This window comes from Cebus imitator, unplaced genomic scaffold (assembly GCF_001604975.1).
Source record: "Cebus imitator isolate Cc_AM_T3 unplaced genomic scaffold, Cebus_imitator-1.0 Scaffold374, whole genome shotgun sequence".
NCBI lineage: Eukaryota > Metazoa > Chordata > Mammalia > Primates > Cebidae > Cebus > Cebus imitator.
In genome coordinates this window covers 1,138,437-1,162,384 of record NW_016107689.1, presented here as the reverse complement: position 1 = coordinate 1,162,384, position 23,948 = coordinate 1,138,437, and the positions used below count along the sequence as shown (strand labels likewise).

The following is a 23,948-nucleotide window of genomic DNA, read 5'->3' as shown; positions in this document are numbered from 1 at the left end:
AGCTCATGTTGGCTCAGTGTTTCTTATTTGAACTGGATTTGGATTGCCAAATATTGTTTGGGGTAAGTCATGTAAGTATCAATTTGTTGTTGCAGCCCAGTAGCCACATATCGCATAACCCCACACTGTGTAGGCATAAAGTATATAGATTTGTATCGGCAAGACTTAAACAAAGCCATTCTGGTCTCATGTTTGTACACATACTTGGAGATACACATCTTGGACTGACTGGTGATGGTACCAGACATAGCATGATAGATCCAGAAGTTTATTATTAATAGGAGCAGTAGCAGTTTGAGTTTTCATAGCAGATGAATGGGGGTTTTAAGCCAAGAAGCAGGTCTAATTGCCAACTACAGCTACTGCTTGACTCAGGAAGAAGGTAGAATTCTTTAGCCCTTCTCTTCACCTTGTGAGATTAACATATTCCTTTTCCATGTGTCACAGAATTGGCAAAAATTGTCCCAATAATGATAACTCTACCATTTCTCCGGTAGTCTCCTACTCTCACTGAGACCTTTCATCTAACTAGTCAGGTTCAAGAGGATCAAGGATATTCTAATAAAATTGACAAAGACTCAGAATCTCTCTCTCTTAGGCCTATGTGGGATACTGTCGGGGAACCTGACAAATGGTGCACACTACCAAGTGTTCATTCTTTATAATCTAGGATGATGTCCATCATCCTAGATTATAAGTTTTACTCCCTCAAGCCACTTTTCCCTGGGCTGCTTTCCAGAAGGTTATGTTTACCTGGTTGTCTTGAGGTTGTTGTGAGGAGAAAAAGATGCATTATATGTAAAAATGCTCATGTTATAGGAAATTTTCTAAATAATTCTTTATATGCCCCATGTGCTTTGTGCCTGATCATTAACGATGTTGTGGTCAAGAAAAGATGATCTCCTTATGGGCATACCACATTCAGTAACCAAATTAACTTTATTAAAATCTTTGGACAAAAAGAGTCCAACACTAAAAAGAGTTTTTGTATTGATTTGTGAGGAGGTGTTCAATAATACCAGACATCTGTGAATGATAAGGAACATGGAATGTTCACCAAATTCTTTCTAATTTTGGCCATTTATTGAGTGGAATTTTGGATAACAGACACAGTTTTTTGTCAGATTATAAATGATTTGTAAATCCTAAGCCTAACACCATTTATTCTGAAGCATCATAATGGTGCAGCTTGGGTCTGCTGATTGGATTATAAAAGCAATGGTAACAACAGTAGGGAGGCATGAATGAGAGCCCTGAGAAAAGCTTAAGGGTTTGATGTTGTCAATTTTCCAGCATCAGGCAACAGCAATGCCCTGTGCCATGTGGCCTCTTTCATTGCATAACAATATAAAGTTTGGTAGAAGTCACAAATATGGCATGCAGTGGGGAATTCTATGTCAGACACAAAGTCCTTTCTTCTGGTCCAGTCAACATTTTTCCCCTGTCTGGTGAGGTATTTGATCAAGGAAGCAAGGATAGCAATCTGAAATGTGCAATCTTGATCAGAAGCTTGAAACCACTCAGTCTCATTAGATAATTGGCTTTTATCATGGGCATCTACTTGAGTGCCCAGGCTGTCCTATCAAGAGCCATAATTTGTTTCCACAGTTTGTGTACACACAGAGGGATATCTTAATCTGAATATCATCTTTCAAGTAATAGGCCAGACAGCTATGTTATTGCCAACAACTTAAGAGTCAGTAAAATATATATCATGCATGATCTATAGGAGGATTTCTGAAGCAAGAGTTATACCTTTTCAATCAGCTTATTATGCTGATCAGCTCTTACTACAGTGACTGTCTCAGAATTGTCCTTGGAGCCAGACAATGGGCGTCATCTGACTTTAACTTATCAATACCATCAGACATTTAAAGGAGCCTCTATAAGCTGAGGTCCTGTTAAACCAGGGAAATTTTTGTCTTCTTGTGTGCTGCTTTTTTCAGGTACAATTGGTTTTTTAAGGTTTTCTCAAAAGCAGAGCTGACACTGTTTTTCTTTTTCTTTTCTTTTCTTTCTTTCCTTTTTTTTTTTTTTTTTTTTTTTTTTTTTTTTTTTTTTTTTTTTTTTTTTTGTAGAAAGATTCTCACTCTTGTCCAGGCTGGAGTACAGTGTCGTGATCTCGGCTTACCACAACCTCTGCCACCCAGGTTCAAGCAATTCTCCTGCCTCAAACCCCAAGTAGCTAGGACACAGATGTGTGCCACAATGCCCGCCCAATTTTTTGTATTTTTGGTAGAGACAGGGTTTCACCCTACTGGCCAGGATGGTGTCCATCTCCCTATCACGTTATCCGCCCACTTTGGCCTCCCAAAGTGCTGGGATTACAGGCATGAACCACAGCACCCAGCCACTACTGTTTTTTATTTTGTTGTTTTTAACCTGTGATAGTACCAGGCTATGCTGGCCATATTCTAAAACATATTATTTTAATTTGGCAGTTGAAGCTCATAAAGCCTTTTTCTTGTTAGTGGTGGAGTCTGAATTGACTCGTCAAGTTAGGTACGTGGTGCTGCTGGACTGAAAAATGGTTCGTTTAACCAAAAAAATCAATATCCTATATAGATCCACATAAGAGAGATAGACTCGTGTTACCATAAAGAAGATAGCAAAAGGGGCTCATGACCACAACATCTAATAACCTTATCAATTTAAAAAGTGGAAATGTAGATCGTATTGTGCCATCCTGATGATGCTGGCCTGATGGAATGGAGGATAACCTGTTGAGAAGGCGCAGCATGGGCCAGAGAGTAGATTATATTAGAACAGAAGGGGGTTCTGTCCTCCAGGGTGGAATATACGTCTTGAATCAAAAGCCTTCATCTGTGTGACCTGGTCAATTCAAAGCTCATGTAAGTATTCAAACACATTGAAAGCAGCGGTTGTCTCTACTTACCATCATCCCAATGACCCGCTTGGGGAATTTGTGTATATTCCCTAATTCTTCACTCTGTGGGTTTAGAGGTTGTTATCAAAGGGAAAATAATTGCATGATGAGATACATTTCCCGTGCCTGGATTCCTCACGTCAAGGAAGCAGCAAGCAAAAGAAGAGGCAGCATTTTGGCAGAAGTAATTGGCTGTGTTCACCAGGAAAATATTTTTGCTATTACCCAAATAGGACAGAAACAGATAGATATATTTAGCACTTTTGTGTTCTATATGGGTGCCTCCTGGTGTCCTTTTGCCTGATTTTGGTAGAAAATATATAAGTGCAGAAACTCAATCCTCAGAAAGGCCAAGGGACTATGGGCTCATTCTGCTCTGAGATGAGGGCTGGTCATGGCCCTAGTAAGTCATTATCATCCAGCAGAAGTGCCACCTTGGAGTGAGAGGAATGTAATAAACATAGAAAATGTAGGCAATGATCATTAGTTGTGGCTTCAAGACCAGCTGCAGCAGTAGGGCCTGGGGTTCATCCAGTAACTCTCCTCTATCTCTCAAGAAGAAAAACACAGTTGAGTCCTGGAGGAGCCACTTAACCTATGCAAGAATGTGGATCTGTAGACAAAAAATGTAGATTGTGATGGGAACTGCGCTTTGCCTCCAATATTTCTCCTGAGGAATGAAGGACTTATTTTTCTAGGTGCTAAGTCTGCTGTAAGAAATGTTCTTTGTCTTTTCTATCTGCCTGCTTCCTGGTAGAAAGTGAGTACTTGCCTATATGCAGTGGCACATATGTGTATAAAGTCCTAGTCTTTGCTCCAATCTGGTACAACTCTGAAGGAACGTCCCACCTCCTGAGCGTTACGTGGTGTCAGCTGAGGCATTCATTGTGCCTGCACAGAAGGTAAGCTTGTTTTGGCAAATCGTTTCTTCCTTTTTTTTCCTTAAATGTTGATATCAAAAGTGCTTTTTAAATATTTCCTGCATATTTAACTCTTTCTCAGAATCTGCTTCTGAGGAGGCCAGCTTGGAAGACAATATAGACACCCATATAACGATTAATTGTGAAAAATCCTGTAAGAGCACACTTAGAAATGTGACTTTCGTTGTTGAAAAGGATCTCTAACATTTTTTGTTTATTGATTGTTTAATATAGTTTTAAATATAAGCCAATTTTGTCATAAATATAATGGCCTTTTGAGTAACACTAATAGAAGTATAATGTGCGTAGGGAAGAGAATAAGGAATCACCCTTTCACAGTGACTATCCTAAGACAAGCCAGAAGACAAAATCTAGTAAATAAAGCACTGAAAACCTTGGTTGATTGAAAAGTAAGTAGATTACTGTGAGCAATACTGAGCTATTAGAATAATTGTGATAACAATAATTAATAAGAGTAATAGGCATATTTTATATTGATAGTTTTAGAAAATAAGCCTTCAAGTTAAATATTTTAGTAAAGAATAATAATGGATTGATATTTAATGTATGCAATAAATTAATTTAGAAAAAAATAAAAGAAAGCTTATTTTATACAGACATATATCTTAAAAAGTTAATTATATATGCTGGTCTCAGTAAAATATAATCATCTGAAGATCTAATAGGTTGACAACAATCTTAACTAATTAAAGGAAATGTATTGACGATCATTTGACTTTGTGCTGCTTACAACATTGGAAAAATGATCTTAGAAGATTGAAAATAAAATCATTTATTGACCTTTGAAACATTACAACAAAAAGATATATTTATCTCATCTAAAATAATTTATAATGACTAAAAATCTTTTAAAAATTTTAAATATATTAAATATTTAACCTAAAATGTCACCTTAGCAAAACCAATTAGGCCTAAAGAATTTTTAATAATCAGAATATTTTTGTTTTAAGACAAATAATATCCTGTCATTTTTATTTATCACTCTTTGTAGATACTGACTTAATAAGAAGTTATAGATTAAGCATAAAGATCTAGTCAGTATGTTTGAACTATATAAAAGACTCTGAAAATGGAATGGTGGGAAAAGCATGTAACCTGTGCTACCAAGAAAATAAAACCTGATTTGCTTTATTACAGTTAGAGTGGGTAACACTGAATATATTATTCCAATTCTCTCTCATATATGAGTGAGAGAGGCAGGCAGAGATAGAAAGCTTTCTGAGAAACAAATCTAATACAATTCAATGACCACTAAATTAACTTTAAGCCTTTTCTAAAGAGAGTTTAGATTTGTAAAAAGGATAATAGCTTATTTATTTGGCAATGAGAGGTGTGCTATAGGTTTCTCTACTCCTATTGTATCTCATATATTGCAGGGCATTAGTAATTAAATTGCATGAACAGTACAGGAATAGGGTACACAGATAAATAACAACTGGAAATCTGAAAATAAAATTATATTTATATTTACACATGTAATTCTATTAAAATGTTACTAATTCAAAGAAAATATGCCATAACATTTCCAAATAATAATTAAATATTAAATTTTATATAATGATGTACTTGACAACCAGCCTACAATTTCTGAAAATTTAAGAGTCAGCTTTCCCAGACTGATAAAATTCAGCGCATTATTGATAAAAGTAAAACACACAAGTAATGAACAACTGTGGGATTAGTAACTGTGGTCAGGAAGATAAAGGACTGGGGAGAAAACATTATCTTTAATATTTGAAAGAGTATATGTGGAAGAGGAACTGCCTTGATTTTGAATCTAGAGATTTGTTTGCAATCCTTGATGCAATGTAAGAGAGATTACCTTTAATTTAATGTAATACTGATCAAGAAAATTTTATCCTCAAAAATGTACTCTGGAGAATAAGCTTCATTTGAAAAATGAGCTTAGAAGTCGTCAATCCATACTTACAACAAGAGAAATGCTGAACGAATTGAAAAGCAACAACTCTTCCTGGATACATGAGAGAACTACACTTGCACAGCAAACTATCATCCCCAAGTCTGGAAAGATGGAATAATGCAGAGAATCACAGTGAGATATGCCTACCTGGGATAGAAGCCACTAGAGCCTTGAACTAGTTGGACAATTAAATATTAATCTTGACATATATCTCAAAGGCAAGTGTGGATAAGAATGGAAGTAGAAACAACTGGTTGCTCCAACCTTAGAGAGAATCCCACATTTTGTGAGGTTTTTCTACATCAACTCCATTATATTCTCACAAATAAAAAATGAGATAATATTCTTATGTATCTATCAAGGGCAGGGGAACAGCAATCATTATAGACTATACTCAGAGCTTTTTCCATAACAAAATCTGCTCTTCAAGGAAAATACTATACCAGAGTCTTATTCCAACTGTGTGGAATTTATCCTCACACTCTTGTCTAGCCTTTCTGAATAAGTTAAAACTGGGCAGGTGGGTTGTTGAAGGATATAGAACTAGAGAAAAACTTGTGAAGGTTAGAGCCCACAGACACAGACTCATTCAAAATTAAGATTTATTCGTAAGATTATAGCTCACACACAACCACATAACTTACAAGCATATCAATTGGCTCAGTACAATAGCACAATAACCACTACAAGATTCAGCCTGTTGCTGAGGAGGAATATTTAGTGAAGCCCAAGGTCAAAAACAAAGACACTGAATATATTTAAAGCCTATGGTAGCTGCAGCTATTGGAAACATTAAACAAAGCAAAGATTAGCCAGATAAAATCTCACTAAAGGCCAACTTACCTCAGTATTTAAATTTAATTAAAAAAAATAAAAAGTCTAGCTTTCAACTAAAAAGTAGAAAACATACCAAAGGCACACACACAAAAAAAGTCCAAATAGACAAAACCAGCACTAGAATTAGACTCATATATGATACAGATGTTAGAATTACAACACAGGGAATACAAAATAACTAAAGGTCTGGATTATGGCTCACACCTGTAATTCCAGCACTTTGGGAAGCCAAGGCAGGTGAATCACCTCAGCCTGGCCAACATGGTAAAACGCGGTCCCTATTAATGTAGGAAAATTATCCAGGTTTGGTGTCATATGCCTGTAATCCCATCTACTTGGGAAACTGAAGCACAATAATTGTTTGGGGAATGCAGATACAACTCTTGGGGAATGCAGATATAACAGTAGTTAGAAAAAAATTTATGGACTTAAATGTGTATATTAGAAAAGAACAATGATCTCAAAGAAAGTATGTAAGTCTCTAGAAAACTAGCAAAAGAAGATAAATTTAATTTTTAAAAAAGTAGAATGAATCTAATAGCGTAAATGAGAACACAAACAAAAATATTGGTAACAGAAAAATAATAGATAAATAAACCCAAAATCTGATCCTTTGAAAGGATTAATAAAATGAATAAAACCCTAGCTAGGCTAACTAGAAGAAAGAGCAAGAGAGAGAGAGAACAAATGTGTGTGATGTGTGTGGTGTATGTGGTGTGTGACTGTGTGTGTGTATGTGAGAAAGACAGAGAGAGAGAGAAGGAGAAAGAAAGAGAATGAGAGAGAGAGATTTTACCAATATATGAAAAAAGTGAAATTACTTCTTTATCTTCTAAACATTAAAATGATTTTCAAACTTTTTTTAAATGTTTGAAACAATTACATACCTCCAAATTTGAATAGACAAAACAGACCACTTTCTTGAAATAATCAAATCAAAACTCACACAAAGAGAAAAATAAGTTATTAGTAGGTCTATATCTACTAAGTACATTGAATCAATAATTAAGAACATTCCACCATGTATGCACTATACCTAGATTGTTTAACTGTTGTATATCAGAAGCAGAAGGAACACTTCTTTTTCATATATATATATATATATATATGACTCAGTCCCCATAGAGACTGCCCAAAATTGCCAACACCGACTATATTTCAAGTTGTCATGGCAGGGTATTGAGAAAAGTTTTCAATTAGCAATAATTGCGCCTCAGAAAAACCTCACTGGCTACGATACTGCCACTGCGCAAAGCTCAGAAGGAATCCTTCTTAACTCATTCCATGAGCCCAGCATTACTTTAATAACACAAAGATACAAAGGTATTACAAGAAAACTATCAACTAATATATTTTATGCATATAGATGCAGAAATCCTCAACAAATATTAACAAATAAAACTCAACAATGTATTAATAAAGGAAACATATTCAAAATCTACAAAAATATGACAACTAAGTAGGATTAATTCAAGGAATGCAAGGCTAGTTTAACTTTCAGAATTCAATGGATGCTATCCATCACATTAGCAGGTTTTAAAAAAATAATAAGATAATACAAATTTATTTTTAAAAACTTTTGACAAAATCAAAATTCTCTTATTAAAAATTTTCAATACACTATAAACTGAAAACTCTTAAGTTTGATGCAAAAATTTATAAAAACCTACAATAAGCAATCATGTATAATGAGGAGAAACTGAGTGCTGTACCCCTAAAACAAACAGACAAACAAAAGTGAAAAATGCATTTTTCTCCAGTACAACCCAGTCTTATGATGAAAGTCCTAGCTAGTGTAAGAGGACAAGAAAACAAGAAGCTATACTGATTGAAAAGCAAGAAATGTAACATTTAAATATTTCACAGGCAGCATGACTCTCTATGTAGAACATTTCAAAGAATCAACAATATAACTGCTGGACTTAATAGCAAGGTCATATGAAACAAGGTTTACATCAAACATTAATTGATTTTTATGCAAAACCAATAAACAACTGAAACTTAAAATGTTAAAAACAAATCCATTCACAACTACTTCACCAACAAAAGTGAAATATTTACAGCATATGTGCAAACTAGATTTCTGCAAAAATATAAAAATTGTGAAAAAAAACCCAAAAAGATCTGAAATAGTGAACTCTCCGTGTTTATGGAATGTAATAGTCAACATTATCAGAAAGTTACTTCTTTCCAACTTGATTTATAAAGTCAATGCAATTACAATCAAAATTCCAGGAGGGTATTCTATTGACACTGACAAATAGTTTCTATAGCTTTATAGAAAGTCAAAAGATCAAGAGTAGCCAACGCAATGTTGAAAAGCGAAGTTGGAAGTATTATATTACCAGATTTCAAGACTTACTTTAACAGTACTATGATTAATATGCATTGTTGTTTGAGAATCTCACTCTGTCACCCAGGCTGGATTGCAGTGGAGTGATCTTGGCTCACTGCAACCTCCAAGTCCTGGGTTCAAGTGGTTCTCTTGCCTCAGCCTCCCGAGTAGCTGGGATTACAGGTGCTCACCACCATGCCTGGCTAACTTTTTAAAATTTTAGTAGAGACAGGGATTCACCATGTTCAGGCCAGGCAGATTTCGAACACCTGATCTCAAGTGATCTTCCCACCTTAGACTCCCAAAGTGCTAGGATTACAGGTGTGAGAAACAATAGGCACATATTTCAAAAGAACAGAATAGAAAGCTCAGAAAGAGCCCCACATGAATATCAAAATTGGACTTAGAGAAAAGTGTAATGTTAATCCAGTGAATAAAGGATGTTCTTTTCAACACATGGTGGTGGAAATACTGGATGTCTATTTGAAAAAAAAAAAGAACAAGAATCTAAACACAGATATTACAATTTTTACATACACACCCTTTGCCCCCCAACACACACAAATCAAAATGAATCAAATAACTAAATGCAAACTGTGAAATTATAAAGCTTCTAAAATTAAACATAAGAAAAAAATCTAATTTCACCTTTGCTGATAGAACACCAAATAAATAAGCCATGAAATAAAAATTGATATTTTGAATTTTAAGACAACTAAAAACTTCTTTGTAAATGACACTATAAAAGGAATGAAAGAAAAGTCACAGATTGAGACAATATATTTGTGAAATACATATCAGGTTAAGAAAAGGATTTATTCAAATATATCTTCAAAATATCTTAAAACTCAACATGATTTTTTAAAATTAAAAAATGAACAAAATATCTCAGCAGATATCTCACTAGAGAACATATATAAATGGCAAAAAAGAAGAAGATATGTAATATTATTTGTCATGAGATAATTCTGATTTAAGATAACATGAGATACAACTACACAATTATTAAAATGGTTAATATCTAACTGCCTGACTTCATCAAATGACATTGAGAATACAAAGCATGAAGTCTCCTTTATTGCTAATGGGAATGCAAAATAGAACAGAACTTTGGCAGACAATTTGTCAGTTTCTTACAAAGCTAAAAGTAATTTCATTGTATTTTCCAGCAATTTTAAGATATGTTCACATGAAAATTTGCCTCTAAATAGTTATAGAATCTTTTTTTATAATTGACAAATTTGGAATCAAAACATTCTGTAAAAAGCAAATGTGTAAATAAACTGGTACCTTTGTATAATGTATAATGTATTTTATTGCACAGTGAATTATTCCTCAGTAAAAAATTAGCTATCAAGCTGCAAAAAGGTATAGATGAATCTTAAGTGCATATTGCTAAATAAGCCAGTCTGGAAAGGCTGTACACTACATGATTCCAATTATATCATGTAAAAAAAAGTAGAGGTCTAGTGAGAAGAGTCATTTCTAGGAATTAAGAGGAGAGTTTAAGAGAAATACAAAGTTTTTATGAAGTAATTATCTACCACATAAAACATATTTTTCAAAATCCATAGAAATTAGTAGCAGTAAGAATATACTTTGATATATGATTTCTCAGAAAAAAATAACTTGATATTTTAGGATTTGGGGATGGATTTCAGAATGTGACAAAACAATCCGACTGTATTACTAGGTATACATGAAACAACCCCACTAAATTGAACAGGAGTGGGACAGGGAGAACTGATCAAAGAAAGTATATAAAGAACTGATCAAAGAAAGTCTGTAAAACTCAATGAAAATAAACTGCATATAAGCACTGCACTCTAATAGGCTTTTCCCCCCTTATGAAAGTGTACATTAACAACTCTGATACTATTATACAATTTTACTGGAATTGAACAATGAGGAAAATGGATGGCACATTGTAGAAGCCAATGTTAAAGTGCAAATTTGCATAGAAATAGTAGTTGGAGGTTGGAATAATCCATGGTCATGGATCAGTATGACATCAGCATACAATCACTTAAAGCTTAATACAGATTAAAATAGTTGCATCTAGAAATATTCATAGACATGTTTATATACATGAGATGTCAACTGAGAAGTTCCTGAAGCAATAACACCCCAGTAGCAATGAGCACACCTAACATGCAGGTCTTTATTTATAATAGCATTTTCAGTAGAAGAACCCAAAGCTCCTTGTAAAAATAGCTGATCTAGGACAGAACCAAGACATAAACAAGATGAAACCTGGAGTGTGTTATAGTGCCAGAGAGTGAGAATCACTAAACACACACAGACACATGCACACACACAATGACAGGGTTATGTCAACCAGACAAGGAAGCTACCTGAAGAGTTCTCAATGCCCAAAGCTGAAATGATTTTAGCAACAAAATAGATAAAGGAGCATTGGCTATAACAGAAAGCCCTAAATAAAGATCTGTGAGTCCATACTGGTATAAATAAATGATTGAATAAATTAATAAATGAGGAGCAATAGAAAATTTTCCCTTGCAGATTTCAAGTAATGTATGAAATACTGTCTTCTCAGAAAGGAGGAACCTAACTCCCAACTCCTTAAGTCTGGCCTACTCAGGGTGAGTTTCTTCCAGAAAGAATAGAGAAGGGGAAGGAAAAGATAGCTTTAATGGAGACACATAAATATCACTCACCCTTAAGATCAAGATCAGTGTCAACAGTGATATGTCATGTAGGTAAGATGCATGCTTGAAACGGTGTGATGACAATGGCACTTTACCACTATATTCTTCCTTCCAAAATCATATAATCTCTTTCTAATCATAAGAAAAATGTCAAACAAATCCCAGTTGTGGGTCATTCTACAAAAGGTCTTACCAGTACTTTTCAGAACTGCCAAAGTCATCAAAAAGATGCAAATCTGATAAATTGTCATAATCAAGAGGAGCCTAAAGACATGAAAACTAAACTATATTTAGTGTTTTGTAGAGGATATTGGAACAGAAAACGGACATTAAGGTAAAAACAAAGGAGGTTTGAGTGAATAATATTACACCAACATTGCTTCATTAATTGTAACACATGTGACATAGTCATGTAAGATGTTAATAAGAACACCTAGTGGAGAGTGTTTGAAAAATCTCCGTAACATCTTCCCAATTTTTCGATATACTTGAAGCAGTTCTAAAATTAAATAACTTATTAAAATACAAAACACTCTACTGTGCTTATAAGCTCCACAATACTGAAAATGTTCATGTAGAGACTGGAGGATTGCAGATTGGGCATTTTCCTAAAATAAATGTAAACCTGACCTAATTTCTTCATATAAAATCCTTCGTATTGTATTACAAAGTCAGGCCTACCTTTCATACACCTGAGCCTCAGCATAGTTTGCTTGACTCTGTATAAAATGCTGACAAAGTCAGGGTCCTTATCTACTAAGAACTTACAGTATATAGAAAAAAACACAGTTAAAACTTCAAGATCTATGATGGGGCCTGCCAAGGTGGTAAAGGAGCAGACAAGGAGAAACTTAGCTCAACTACAGAGACTTGGGGAGATTTTGTGGGGGGAGGTGATTTCCCATTTGAATCTTGAAAATGGGTAATAATTATTTAAACTAAGAAGGGAGCAAAGAGCGATTTATGAAATCAGGAGGGCAAACTAGGTGAGAGAGCATCTTAGCGACATGAAGTCACGGTGCAGAGTGAACTCTTGTATCCCTGGATTATTCTGAGGGAATATATAGGAGTCAGACTATGATGAGCTCTATCTGTTATATGAAATAACTTGCATTTATCTGGATTTTCAAAACAATCTTCCCTTTAAATATGTAAATTAGCTCTATTCACTAATATAAATTTCTTTTACCCTGAAAGTTGTCATGAAAACACGTATTTTCCTCTTGTTCTGGTTTAATGTGATTGTTTAACAGGAATATTTGAGGGTATGTTTTGACTAACAGCTGGATATTATTACAAATTTGCCTTCAGGGATGTATTTCAGAATAGCTTCTATGAAAAATATACATATAACTTTTCTCATTTGAAAGAACACACTAGATTGCTATTTTTCTTCCTCAGAGAAAACTTTAGAACATAATGGAATTAGGCAGATGTCACTCATTATTTATCAAATAGTCTCAACCTCTTCTCTAAGAGCAAAATAATGTGAAATGTTGTTCTATTGCATATAATATATTTTTATAACCTTTTAAAATTATTAAAGAAACAGAATGGATTTATTCATTGGCATTTTTTAAATGTTTTAGGCATTGATTTGTGCTTCTGTGCACAAAATGCCAAAGACAATGAGAGAGTCCTTAAACAATAACTAAAATGCCAGCTGCTGGTTCTGTAATCCGGAAAGGTTTACATAGACAATTGGTCCTCACCACACATGCTTGCATTCTCATTACTTCCTCTATGTGTTCAAATAAATGTTCAATGCATAGCTCTTTTTCTCATTACAATTTCTTAATTAAGTTAATAGAGACAAACACTGTGAATGTGCATCTCATGGTGTGAAGAAAATATCACCCACCAAGTAACACGTCCCCTACTAGGGTGACTAAATTAACAAAACTGTAACTAAATAAACAAGAACTGTTGGTTTCAGAAGTGTCCCATACACAGTATTTTATAAAGTGATGAAAGGCATTCCTAAGCAGATAACTTATATTGCCTTATTACTGACTAAACTCTGTAAGAAATGTTAGTGTCTTAATGCTTGTTTATGTAATGGTAACTGCTACAAAAACCTTCTTAGAAAACATCTAATTTATGTATACAGAAAAAAATCCATGTTTATTGATATCAAATTCAGAGTACATTTATATCATTTGAAAGCAATAATTACACTAGCATCTGCAAAACGTTTTTGAGGTTCTTGAATATTTGATAATAAATATATATTCCAAAATAATTGCCTTCCTTCCTTTTCCAAAACACTGTGTTTAACTGTAATTCTTTTTAATAACAGTTAATTGAGGGGAGGTTATATACAGAGTTGTATAGATGAGAGTACCTTAAGTTAAATGAGCCAGGCACAGAAAGATAAATGGCATATGTTCTCATTCAGATTTGGAAGCTAAAAAGTTGAGCCTATAGCAGTAGAGAGTAGAATAGTGTTTATTAGAGTCTGGGAAACAATGATTCCACACTGTATGCATCTATTAAAACATCATATTGTACCCAATAAATATATACAATTATGATTTGTCAATATTATATTAATAACAAATAAACAAATATGATTACTTACAACCGTATATAATTTTTGAAACCTGAAAACTTTATTACTATTTCATTGAGACAGAAAGTAAGTCTCTTCTTAGCATTGCATCTAAGATCACTGTTGCTTCCACCCTAAAATTGGACTTTTTAATCTTCTCTAATCTCAGTCTAAAAATGAACCTGACTTTCCACTTAAAATACATATCTTTCAGTTTTTAATATACTCTATAATTTCTTCTTTACACATGCTTTCATTTGCTGCTGCTTTGGTTAAAAAGTAATTTTTAATCTTTCTTTCTTTCTTTCTTTCTTTCTTTCTTTCTTTCTTTCTTTCTTTCTTTCTTTCTTTCTCTCTTTCTCTCTCTCTCTTTTATATCTTTCTTTCTCTCTCTGTTTCTTTCTCTTTCTTTTTTCTTTCTTTCTTTCTCTAATGTTTGTTCAGCTACAAGTAAGATCCAGCCTAAAGTTTAAATTATCTGTGAAGCCACCTTCAATAACCCAAACTGCCACTTTTCTGAGTGCCCATCTCTTATACAATCTGACTCAATTTAACATGCCTAATATTAATTTACAATGATTTGCCTATCACTCCTAGAAAAATTGAAATAAGTAAGGGTAGGTACAATACCCTATTTATCTGCACATTATTAGGTGTTGTTGGAATGCAGTGCAGTGACTGAATAAAAGAAGTGAATACTTTCCTGGGTACAAGTGAATTAGGCTGATGGTTCTGTATTTTTTGGCTGAATTTTCTGCATAGAATGCATGTTTTCTTCTTGATTTTTTATGTAATTTTGAACAAAAAGTGTGTCTAACCATGAAATTGTGACAAAAAAAAATCCCTCATCTAAAGTGGATTGTAATAAAACTCAGTTATTTTAGGAATGAAAGAAGCAGATTGGAGCTGCAGCATGCCTTGCATAGCATTCACTTATGGACTTGTTTTCTAAGTATTTGAATTAATACAAAATGTCCCAAATGATAGGAGATTAGGTTCTCTACATTAGCTAATCCTTTGTGAAGTAACAGCATGCCCAAATGTTGCTTAGTTCTAATCAAAGACCTCATCCATGTGGTAAAATAACAGCAAAAGGAAAGCTGCTTTGATATGCTAATGATTCAATGTGTTATTCATGCAGTGTCACTCACCATGGACACTGATATCAACTCTAGCAGAGAAAACAGTTATTACACTTTGTTTTATTTAATTTCCATGCTTTACTTGAGAAGTGAATATGAATGAAGAGAATGCTAATCTTTGTTTTCAAAAAACCAAGTCTTCAGTGAAACAATAGATCTTCCTTGTTCTTTGCCTTAGATTCACTTTAGCTTTCTAGAAGACATTTCACTTTTCACAGAGGTATGTGTTTTCACTCCTGGCATGATCTTTTGCTCCCACACACTAGATAGTTTTATTGAATAAACACAGTCAGTGTTATATTGTTGACCAATTTCTATTAATAATAGATATGATTAATGGAATACTTTCTATATTAGATGTTTTGTGTGTATTATCTCTAACAAGAGGCATTTTAAGAAAACTGATACTCAGGGAATGTACACCATTTCCTATAGTCATACAAAGGAAAATGTGTGAAAAAGCATTTAAATTCATGTTTAATTTGTTCCACTGGCCATGTCTTTTGAACACCATTGTATTTATTTGGGTGGACTGTTGTACTGTAGAAACAAACACCTGCCTGATCTCACTGATACAGCACAAAATACATTTATCTCTTTCTCAGACTGTCTGTCCTGTGTGAGTTGACAGGATGACTGTAACTAGTGTGATGAATTTCCTGCATCACCGCAGCTGTAGAAAGAGAATATGATGAAAGACCATTTGGCCCTTCAAGCTTCTATGTGCAAAGAGCACATTTTTGTTTACATTATATTGACCAAAGCAAATCCATGGCCACCACTTTAAAAAGCTCTGGGCAGTTCACTTTTTCTACTAGCCTGAAAAAAAAATTGCTATAAATATTTGGTAAATGGCATTAATGACTGCTGCACCATATTATGTCCCAAATCGATTCTGAAATCTATCATCTTGTAGCTTACATCATTAAATAGCGAAATACATAAATCAAAAATCTGATAAGATATAGTGCAAGCATCTGTGATATATGTTTCCATTGCTTTTTAGTAGGGGTCTTCAAACACTCTGTTCTAGTTTTCTATTGCACCCCTCTTTCCTTACTTTTTTTTAAAGGGTAGCTTAATTCCATGTTCCCCACTTCCCAAATAGGTCTGAAAATGTGCTGCCACCTTAAATGACCTAAAGCTCTGCTTATTCATTTCACATTACCTTCAAAACAGTCACATTCATAACATGATTGGGATGAAAGACCAGGCTTAGTGCTTAACACTGCCTGATTTTTGTCAACTCGGCACTACCACTCATATGCATATGGATACATGTCTTCTAAAATCCAATTTCCTTGTCATTTGCCAACCAGAGAAGCTCACATGCACTTTGAAAGGTATAAATAAAAAAGAGGTGGTTATTGATTAATGGTCTTGCTGGTCACAGAGAGCAGCTTGCTAAGACACAGTGGCCTCCACTGGAGTCTCCTTCCACTGCCATAGACAAGGCAGTTTCCCCAAAGCTTCTCGAAAATGGTTTCATCTGCTGTCTAGTCTGGTTGTCAGGTGGATTCAAATTCTCAGACTCCCCTGCACGCTCTAGCTTTTCCATCTGCATTAATGTTTGAGGCTGATACATTCAGGAATTATTTCTCTGAAACTCAACCTACCTCTCGGCAAGTTTCTCTATCTCATATCCTCCCATATTCCTGTGAATCTATTTCATATTATGTACCAGAAATATGCATTTTTCCAAACCTGTTACAACTTGGTATTACAGCCACAGTCTTCAGCCTAGAGTGTGTGGTCTTTCAAACCCAAGCATAGCTATAGTCTTTGCTTTCCTTTATAATGTGATTAATCATTCTGATTAATCAAGCAAGAATCAACTATAGGCTACATAACAAATATGCACTTTAAATATAAAGACACATGAATTGAGTGTAACTAGATAGGAAAAGATATACTATGAAATTCATAGGGTTAAGGAGGCCAAAGTGACTATATTAATACCAAGGAAAATAGACTGCAAGGGCTACTACCAAATAAGAAGGACATATCATAATGATGAAAGAGCCAGTTTATACAAAAAACTGTAATGGTCTACTATGTAGAATCTATAAGAAACTTAAACAAATTTACAAGAAACAAAACAAAACAACTCCATTAAAAAGTGGGCAAAAGGACCGGAGTCTACACTTCTCAAAAGAAATGTAGCCAAAACCATACGAAAAAGAGCTCAACATCACTGATCATTAGAGAAATGGAAATCAAAATCACAATGAGATACCATCTCACACCAGTCAGAATGGTCGTTACTAAAATGTCAAGAAACAACAGATGCTGGTGAGGCTGTGGAGAAATAGGAATGCTTTTACTCTGTTGGTGGGAATGTAAATAAGTTCAACCATTGTGGAAGACAGCGTGGCAATTCCTCAAAGATCTCGAACCAGAAATACCATTTGACCCAGCAATCCCATTACTGGGTATATACCTAAAGGAATATAAATAATTCTATTATAAGGATACATGCATGCTTATGTTCCTTGCTGCACTATTTACAATAGCAATAACATGGAATCAATTCAAATGCCCATTAATGATAGACCAGGTAAAGAAAATGTGGTACATATACACCATGGAATACAATGCAGCCATAAAAAGGGATGACATTATGTCCTTTGCAGGGACATGGAAGGAGCTGGAAGCCATCATCCTCAGCAAACTAACAGTAACAGAAAACAAAAAACCATATGTTCTCACTTATAAGTGGGAGCTAAGCAATGAGAACATATGAACACAGGGAGGGGAATGACACACACTAGGACCTGGTGGTACAGGGGAAGAGAGAGGTTCAGTATAAATAAAGAGCTAAGCATGCAAGGCTTAATACCTAGGTAATGGGTTGGCAAGTGCAGTAAACCACGATGGCATACGTTTAGCTATGTAACAAACCTGCACTTCCTGCATATGTATCCTGGAAGTTAAAATTAAATTACATTAAATTTTAAAAATCCGTAATAGTCACAAATGTGTAAACAATAAGAGGGCCTCAAAAACACATGATGCATGATTGAAAATAAATGAACAAAGCAACAGAAAATTCTATATCCTAAAGTAAGACATTTAAAAATACCTATTGAAGTATCTTGTGATAAACAAAAATTATCAATATATTTATAAAGGATCTAGACAACATTATTGACCACTAAAATCATTTTTCATGTTTAGAGCTCCACATCCAAAAAGTGAGAATGCGTAGTTATTTTCTACAGTGCATGTTAAATCCCCAAATATAGTTTATATACTGGACCATTAAACAAGACTTACTTAATTTAAAAGCATTAATGTTGTATAGAGTATGCTCTTTGATCACATCAGAATTAAACAATAAATTTAAAAGAAAGATTGTAAAACAAAACCTAAATACAAAGATATTGTATACCACACTTCTGGAACATCCATATGTGAAACAATAAATCACAAGGGGCAAATTTTAAACTAAATAATAACTAACAGGTAAATGAAACATAAAAATTACTGGAATGGAGTTAAAACTGCTCTTTTGGGAGTATTCTGTTTACTTATAAACACACCATAAAAGAAGGCCTAGAATTAGTTACCAGATGTTCCAACAGAAACATGTAAACATAATTATGTATTAGGTGAGAACTGAAAAGGACCAATCATATACCACAATCAAATGGTATTAGCACCAGCAAACCAATAACAGTTTAACTTTCAAATGCCAATCAAGTTTATATCAACAATAAAAAAAAATATATGGCTTGCTAGCATTTTTAAGGGGATAGCATTAAATTGGAGAGAACTGACATATTAAAAATATTTGAACTTCCAGACTATGAACATGGCTTATCTCTGTACTTATCTAGGTCTTTTATCTCTTTCATAAGTATTTTTTAGTTTCTGCATAAAGATCTTCTACCATTTTTCTTAGATTTATCACAAACTTGTTTCATGTTTTGATGTTATTACTTAATTTATATGAGCCAAATTATTCATTAATGTTACATAGGAATACTATTGAGTGTTTTATATTGATCTTGCATCTTTCAATCTCATTAAATTTATATTTGGTGCAGAAATGTGTTGTTATTTTGTGGATTCCTTGGCCTTTTATATTAATTTATATTGAATTTTGTCTAAAGTCTAAAAGATAAATAACCAAATGTAAAGTATGGTCTTTGATTGGAGCCTACTGAAAGAAAAGGTAAATAATATATTTGGGAGATAATCAGTAAACATAATATAAAAGAAAAATCTGGTGACAGAGATTTTAGTTTCATCAGAGCATGGCCATGTAATAAGAAAGAAGAAGAAAAAAGTCAAGAAAACAATGGCTGACATCAGGAATCATTTTATGTCAAATTTTTTTTTCAGATTACATCAATCAAACGCCCAATGGGCAGTGAATAACATTTGGAAATTATTATTAAATTGTTAGGTATGATTTTGACAATTGTCTTTAGTTGACTCACACTTAAGTATCTTTTGATGAATATTCTTCAGGGACTATTACAGCAAAATATTAAAATGTATTATGAAATCTGTATATATTTTAGTATTTGTTGTGTTTTCATTTTAACTTTTTTGCACATTTGGTCACTTTCCTGTGAAAGAATAAGTAAATGTCAATATTTGCTAGAGCATCACAATTGTAGCTCACACTATCTTGGGTCTAATTATTATTTTTTTTATTTTTTATTTTTTTAAGAAATCTACAAACACTCTAATGGCACATTTTAGTGAGTTGATTCTATTTATGCTGTTTGAAACACTGCAGATTACATCATTCAGTAATTTACAAATACATTTTAGGCCTAATTTCTGGAGAATCCCTTGCTGACTAATGGTTGTACTTTGTAATGTAAGTAATAAATTCTACACATAAGAAGTTATTTTAGTATTTAGGTTTGATATACATATATATACACACATATAATGAACAGACATGATCTATAATTATGTATATATAAAATTCTACTTATCTTCTTTATGTGTAAAACAGATAATGTAAGCTATCTGCTGAGATGAGGTAAAACCATGGGAGACTAAATTACAATTTAGAAAATAAAAACCAGTATTTCATAGAAAGAAAATCTGGTGACAGAGATCTTAGTTTTTTCAGATCATGGTCATGTAATAAGAAAACAGAAGAAAAAAATCAAGAAATCAGTAGCTGACACTTCAGGTATCATTTTATATCAAAATATTTTTTCAAACTACATCAATAAAAGGAGGTTTTAAAATATGACCTGAAGATTATTATGGGGTTAAAAACTTCCAGGCAGAGGAAATTGTATTTATGCAACCAACATGTATCCTTTCACAACCTATATTTATTGTATAGTGCCTTTCATCCTGAAGTGCTTCACAAATTTGATTTACAAACTCTGTGTACTGAAATCATTTTCATTTCTAAAATGCACCTCATCCGTTATGCATATGTATATTGCATTTTATGAATTTCAGGATATGGCAGAGCAATCCCCGAATATAACAGAGTTTGAAGTACTATTTTATGGCTGCATGAAAACAACATGACGAATTGCTTACTCTGGTTTCTCTGACAAATCTCTCTTTTCAGTAAGTGGAGATCTAATTGAAATGTATACTTCAACTTGCAGGCAGCAAAAGATAAAAAAATATCAACTAGGGGCTCATGAATGGGAGATGCATTAGTTAGCAAGAAATTTATTGGGTTACCACTGTGTATACAAAACCTATTTAGGTGCTACATGGGGAAATAAAAAGTACAGCCTCTAGTCTTGGTAATCATATCAATTAATTTGCACAGACAAAACATACCCACATCTGGATTTGAGTATTTTCTGTAAGTGGCAAACCAACAGATGTGAGCAAACATATGGATCAAATTCAATTCACAAGTGCTGAGTGAGTGCTGTGAGAATAGTCTAATCAGAGCAGGACTGATTTTAATTCTTGAAGGAAGTAAATTTGAACCAGCTTTCTGTTGCTAGAAAGGCTAAAATACTCCTAACACTTATTGTGGACTTAGTAGTAACACGAACTGTACTTTTATTGTATTATCAATATAAAAGTTTATGTAATTTCTGTGTTTTTATTTGTTTGCTCATGTGATGTTTCATTCATTCCTTCATCCTTCCATGTTTTCTACTACACATCCATATATATTCAACCATCAATTATTAATGACTTCGAATACATCAGAAAAAGTGATAGAAATCAACGACAAACTAGGGAACAAAGCAATCTAAATCGGCAAGAAAGGATTATTATTATTAAGACAATATGGTTTTAACTACCTGATAACGCTCACAGATTTAAACAATTATAGAATGAAAAGCCTAATAAACAAAATATTTATATATAATTAATATATAATATATATTTTATATATACACATAATTATAGATAATATATAATTATTATTGGATCCAAATATATATATATATATATATATATATATATATATGTCTCTAATTTTATGAACTAAGGAATAACAAACTATAAAGAGCTAGGTAAATCATATGATTTAAGTTATTGCTTGGTTTGTGAATATAGGTTTTTGATTAATTAAACATTGCATCGATCTAATAATAATTCTCCCATTCTTAATGTATAATCTCAGCATTTTTTCAGGAATTCCATTTCTTCATCATTTATGCATAAGGTTTCTCTTGTTTCTGGACAGATCAATATATAGAGGTAGTGAACTGTAATGGATATGCTAAATAATATACTTGAATATTACATGTTAAAAGATCCTACATTTTTGAAAACACTGTGTATACAACCACAAATATGTTTACAAGCATGTATTTATTCATGTATAATGTCTATCATATGCATATGTGCACACCTATACAGTCTCTATTCCTATACTATCTTTTACTTACATTTTCAGAATTTTGTAATCTATGAGAATATAATTTATTTTCAAAATGCAAGCTTGCACCAAGGCAGAATTAATTTATCTACTTAAAATAGAATTTCCTTTGAAAAAAAGCGACAACTTATGTTTAATCAAATGGCAAGAGAAAATTTATCTCAGATGTAACTCAATAAGTGCAAAAGCTTTTCTAAGTTGTAAAAATTACTAGTTTCCCCTGCTTCCTGACAGGCTTATGTAATGAATGGCAATTAAAGATCCATTGAGTGAATGTGAAGGATAATAAAAAAATATTAGGGCGATAAGAAGAAGAAACCGACAAAAAATGAAATTGCTGAGAAATCAAAACTGAGGAAAGAAAAGTGGATAATTAGAAGGCAAATAGCAAGAAAAGAGTCAATAAAGGGGATATGGAATATAAATTTAGATAGAAATTGTTTAGAGGATCTTCTCAATATTGAGAACAAAACTCATTAATACCAATTGTGTGACTAAGTCTTCTCTCTTAAAAACTAAATGAATTTCTTTTCCTTTGTATACTTTTAAAACTTGGCATGGGAAACAATACCTTGTTTGCATAATGCCATTATTTTCAGATGAATTAAATATCATCCTGTTCCTACAACTTTACTGTAATTTTATGAATTCTAACAGTTTTCTTGTGGAATATTTAGTCTTTTCCAGATATAAAATTATACCATCTGCCAATAAGGATAATCTGACTTTCCAGTTTGGATGCCTTTTGTATCTTTTTCTTATCTGATCTTTCTAGCTAGGACTTCCAGTACTATGTTGACTAACAGTGGTGACTGGACATCCTTGTCGTGTTCCAGATATTAGAGGAAAGGTTTTCAGTTTTTCCCCCATTCTGTATTATACCAGCTGTGGAAAATTCAGCTGATGTAAGCAATATTTATAGTACAAGTGTTAATGTATTTAATAATTCTTACTGTTTGTTCACTTCAGTGTTTTTGTCAAACAGTAGTTACTGTTTTATTTTATTTTCATCTTTTGTTTTAGATTCAGCAAGTACATGTGCAGGTTTGTTACAAAGGCGTATTTTGTGATGCTGAGATTTGGGCAATGATTGAACCTGTCACCAAAGAAGTAAGCATAGTATCCAATAGGTAGGTTTTCAGTTCTTGCCCCACTTCCCCTATCCCCAGTCTAGTAGTTGCCAGTGCCTATTATTCCTATCTTTATGTCTGTGTGCACTCAATATTTCGCTCCCCGTTATAATTGAGAACATGCAGTATTCACTTTTCTATTTCTGCATTAGTTTGCTTTGGATAATGACCTCCAGCTCCTGGAAGTCCTACTCAGAGCAATCAGGCAAGAGAAAGAAAGAAAAGGCATCCAAAGAAGAAAAGAACTAAAACCATCTCTCTTCATTAATGATATTATTCTATATTTAGAAAAACTTAAAGACTTTACTGATAAACGACTTCAGTAAAGTCTCAGGTTACAAAATCAATGTACAAAAATCTGTATCGTTTCTGTACACCAATAATGTTTTAGCTGAGAGCCAAATCAAGAACACAATACCAATTTCAATAGCCACACAAAGAAAATGAAATACCTGGAACTATAGCTAATCAAGGAGATGAAGAACTATAAAACACTTCTGAAAAAAATCAGAGATGATGCAAGCAAGTACGAAAAGCTTCCATGCTCATGGACTGGAAAAATCAATATCATTAAAATGGTCATACTACACAAAGCAATTTAAAGACTCAACACTCTTTTTTATCAAATTACCTAACATCATTTTTCACAGAATTTAAAAAAATCTATTCTAAAATTTATAGGAATCCAAGGAAGAGC

At 33.3% G+C, this 23,948-nt stretch overlaps 1 non-coding gene across 1 annotated transcript; it reads right to left on the bottom strand.

The window, feature by feature from the left end:
* Positions 1 to 7,702: 7,702 nt before the first annotated feature.
* LOC119468074 lies at positions 7,703 to 7,843 on the bottom strand. The gene has a single exon (XR_005196696.1). It is a non-coding gene; the product is annotated as a U4 spliceosomal RNA (small nuclear RNA).
* Positions 7,844 to 23,948: the final 16,105 nt, after the last annotated feature.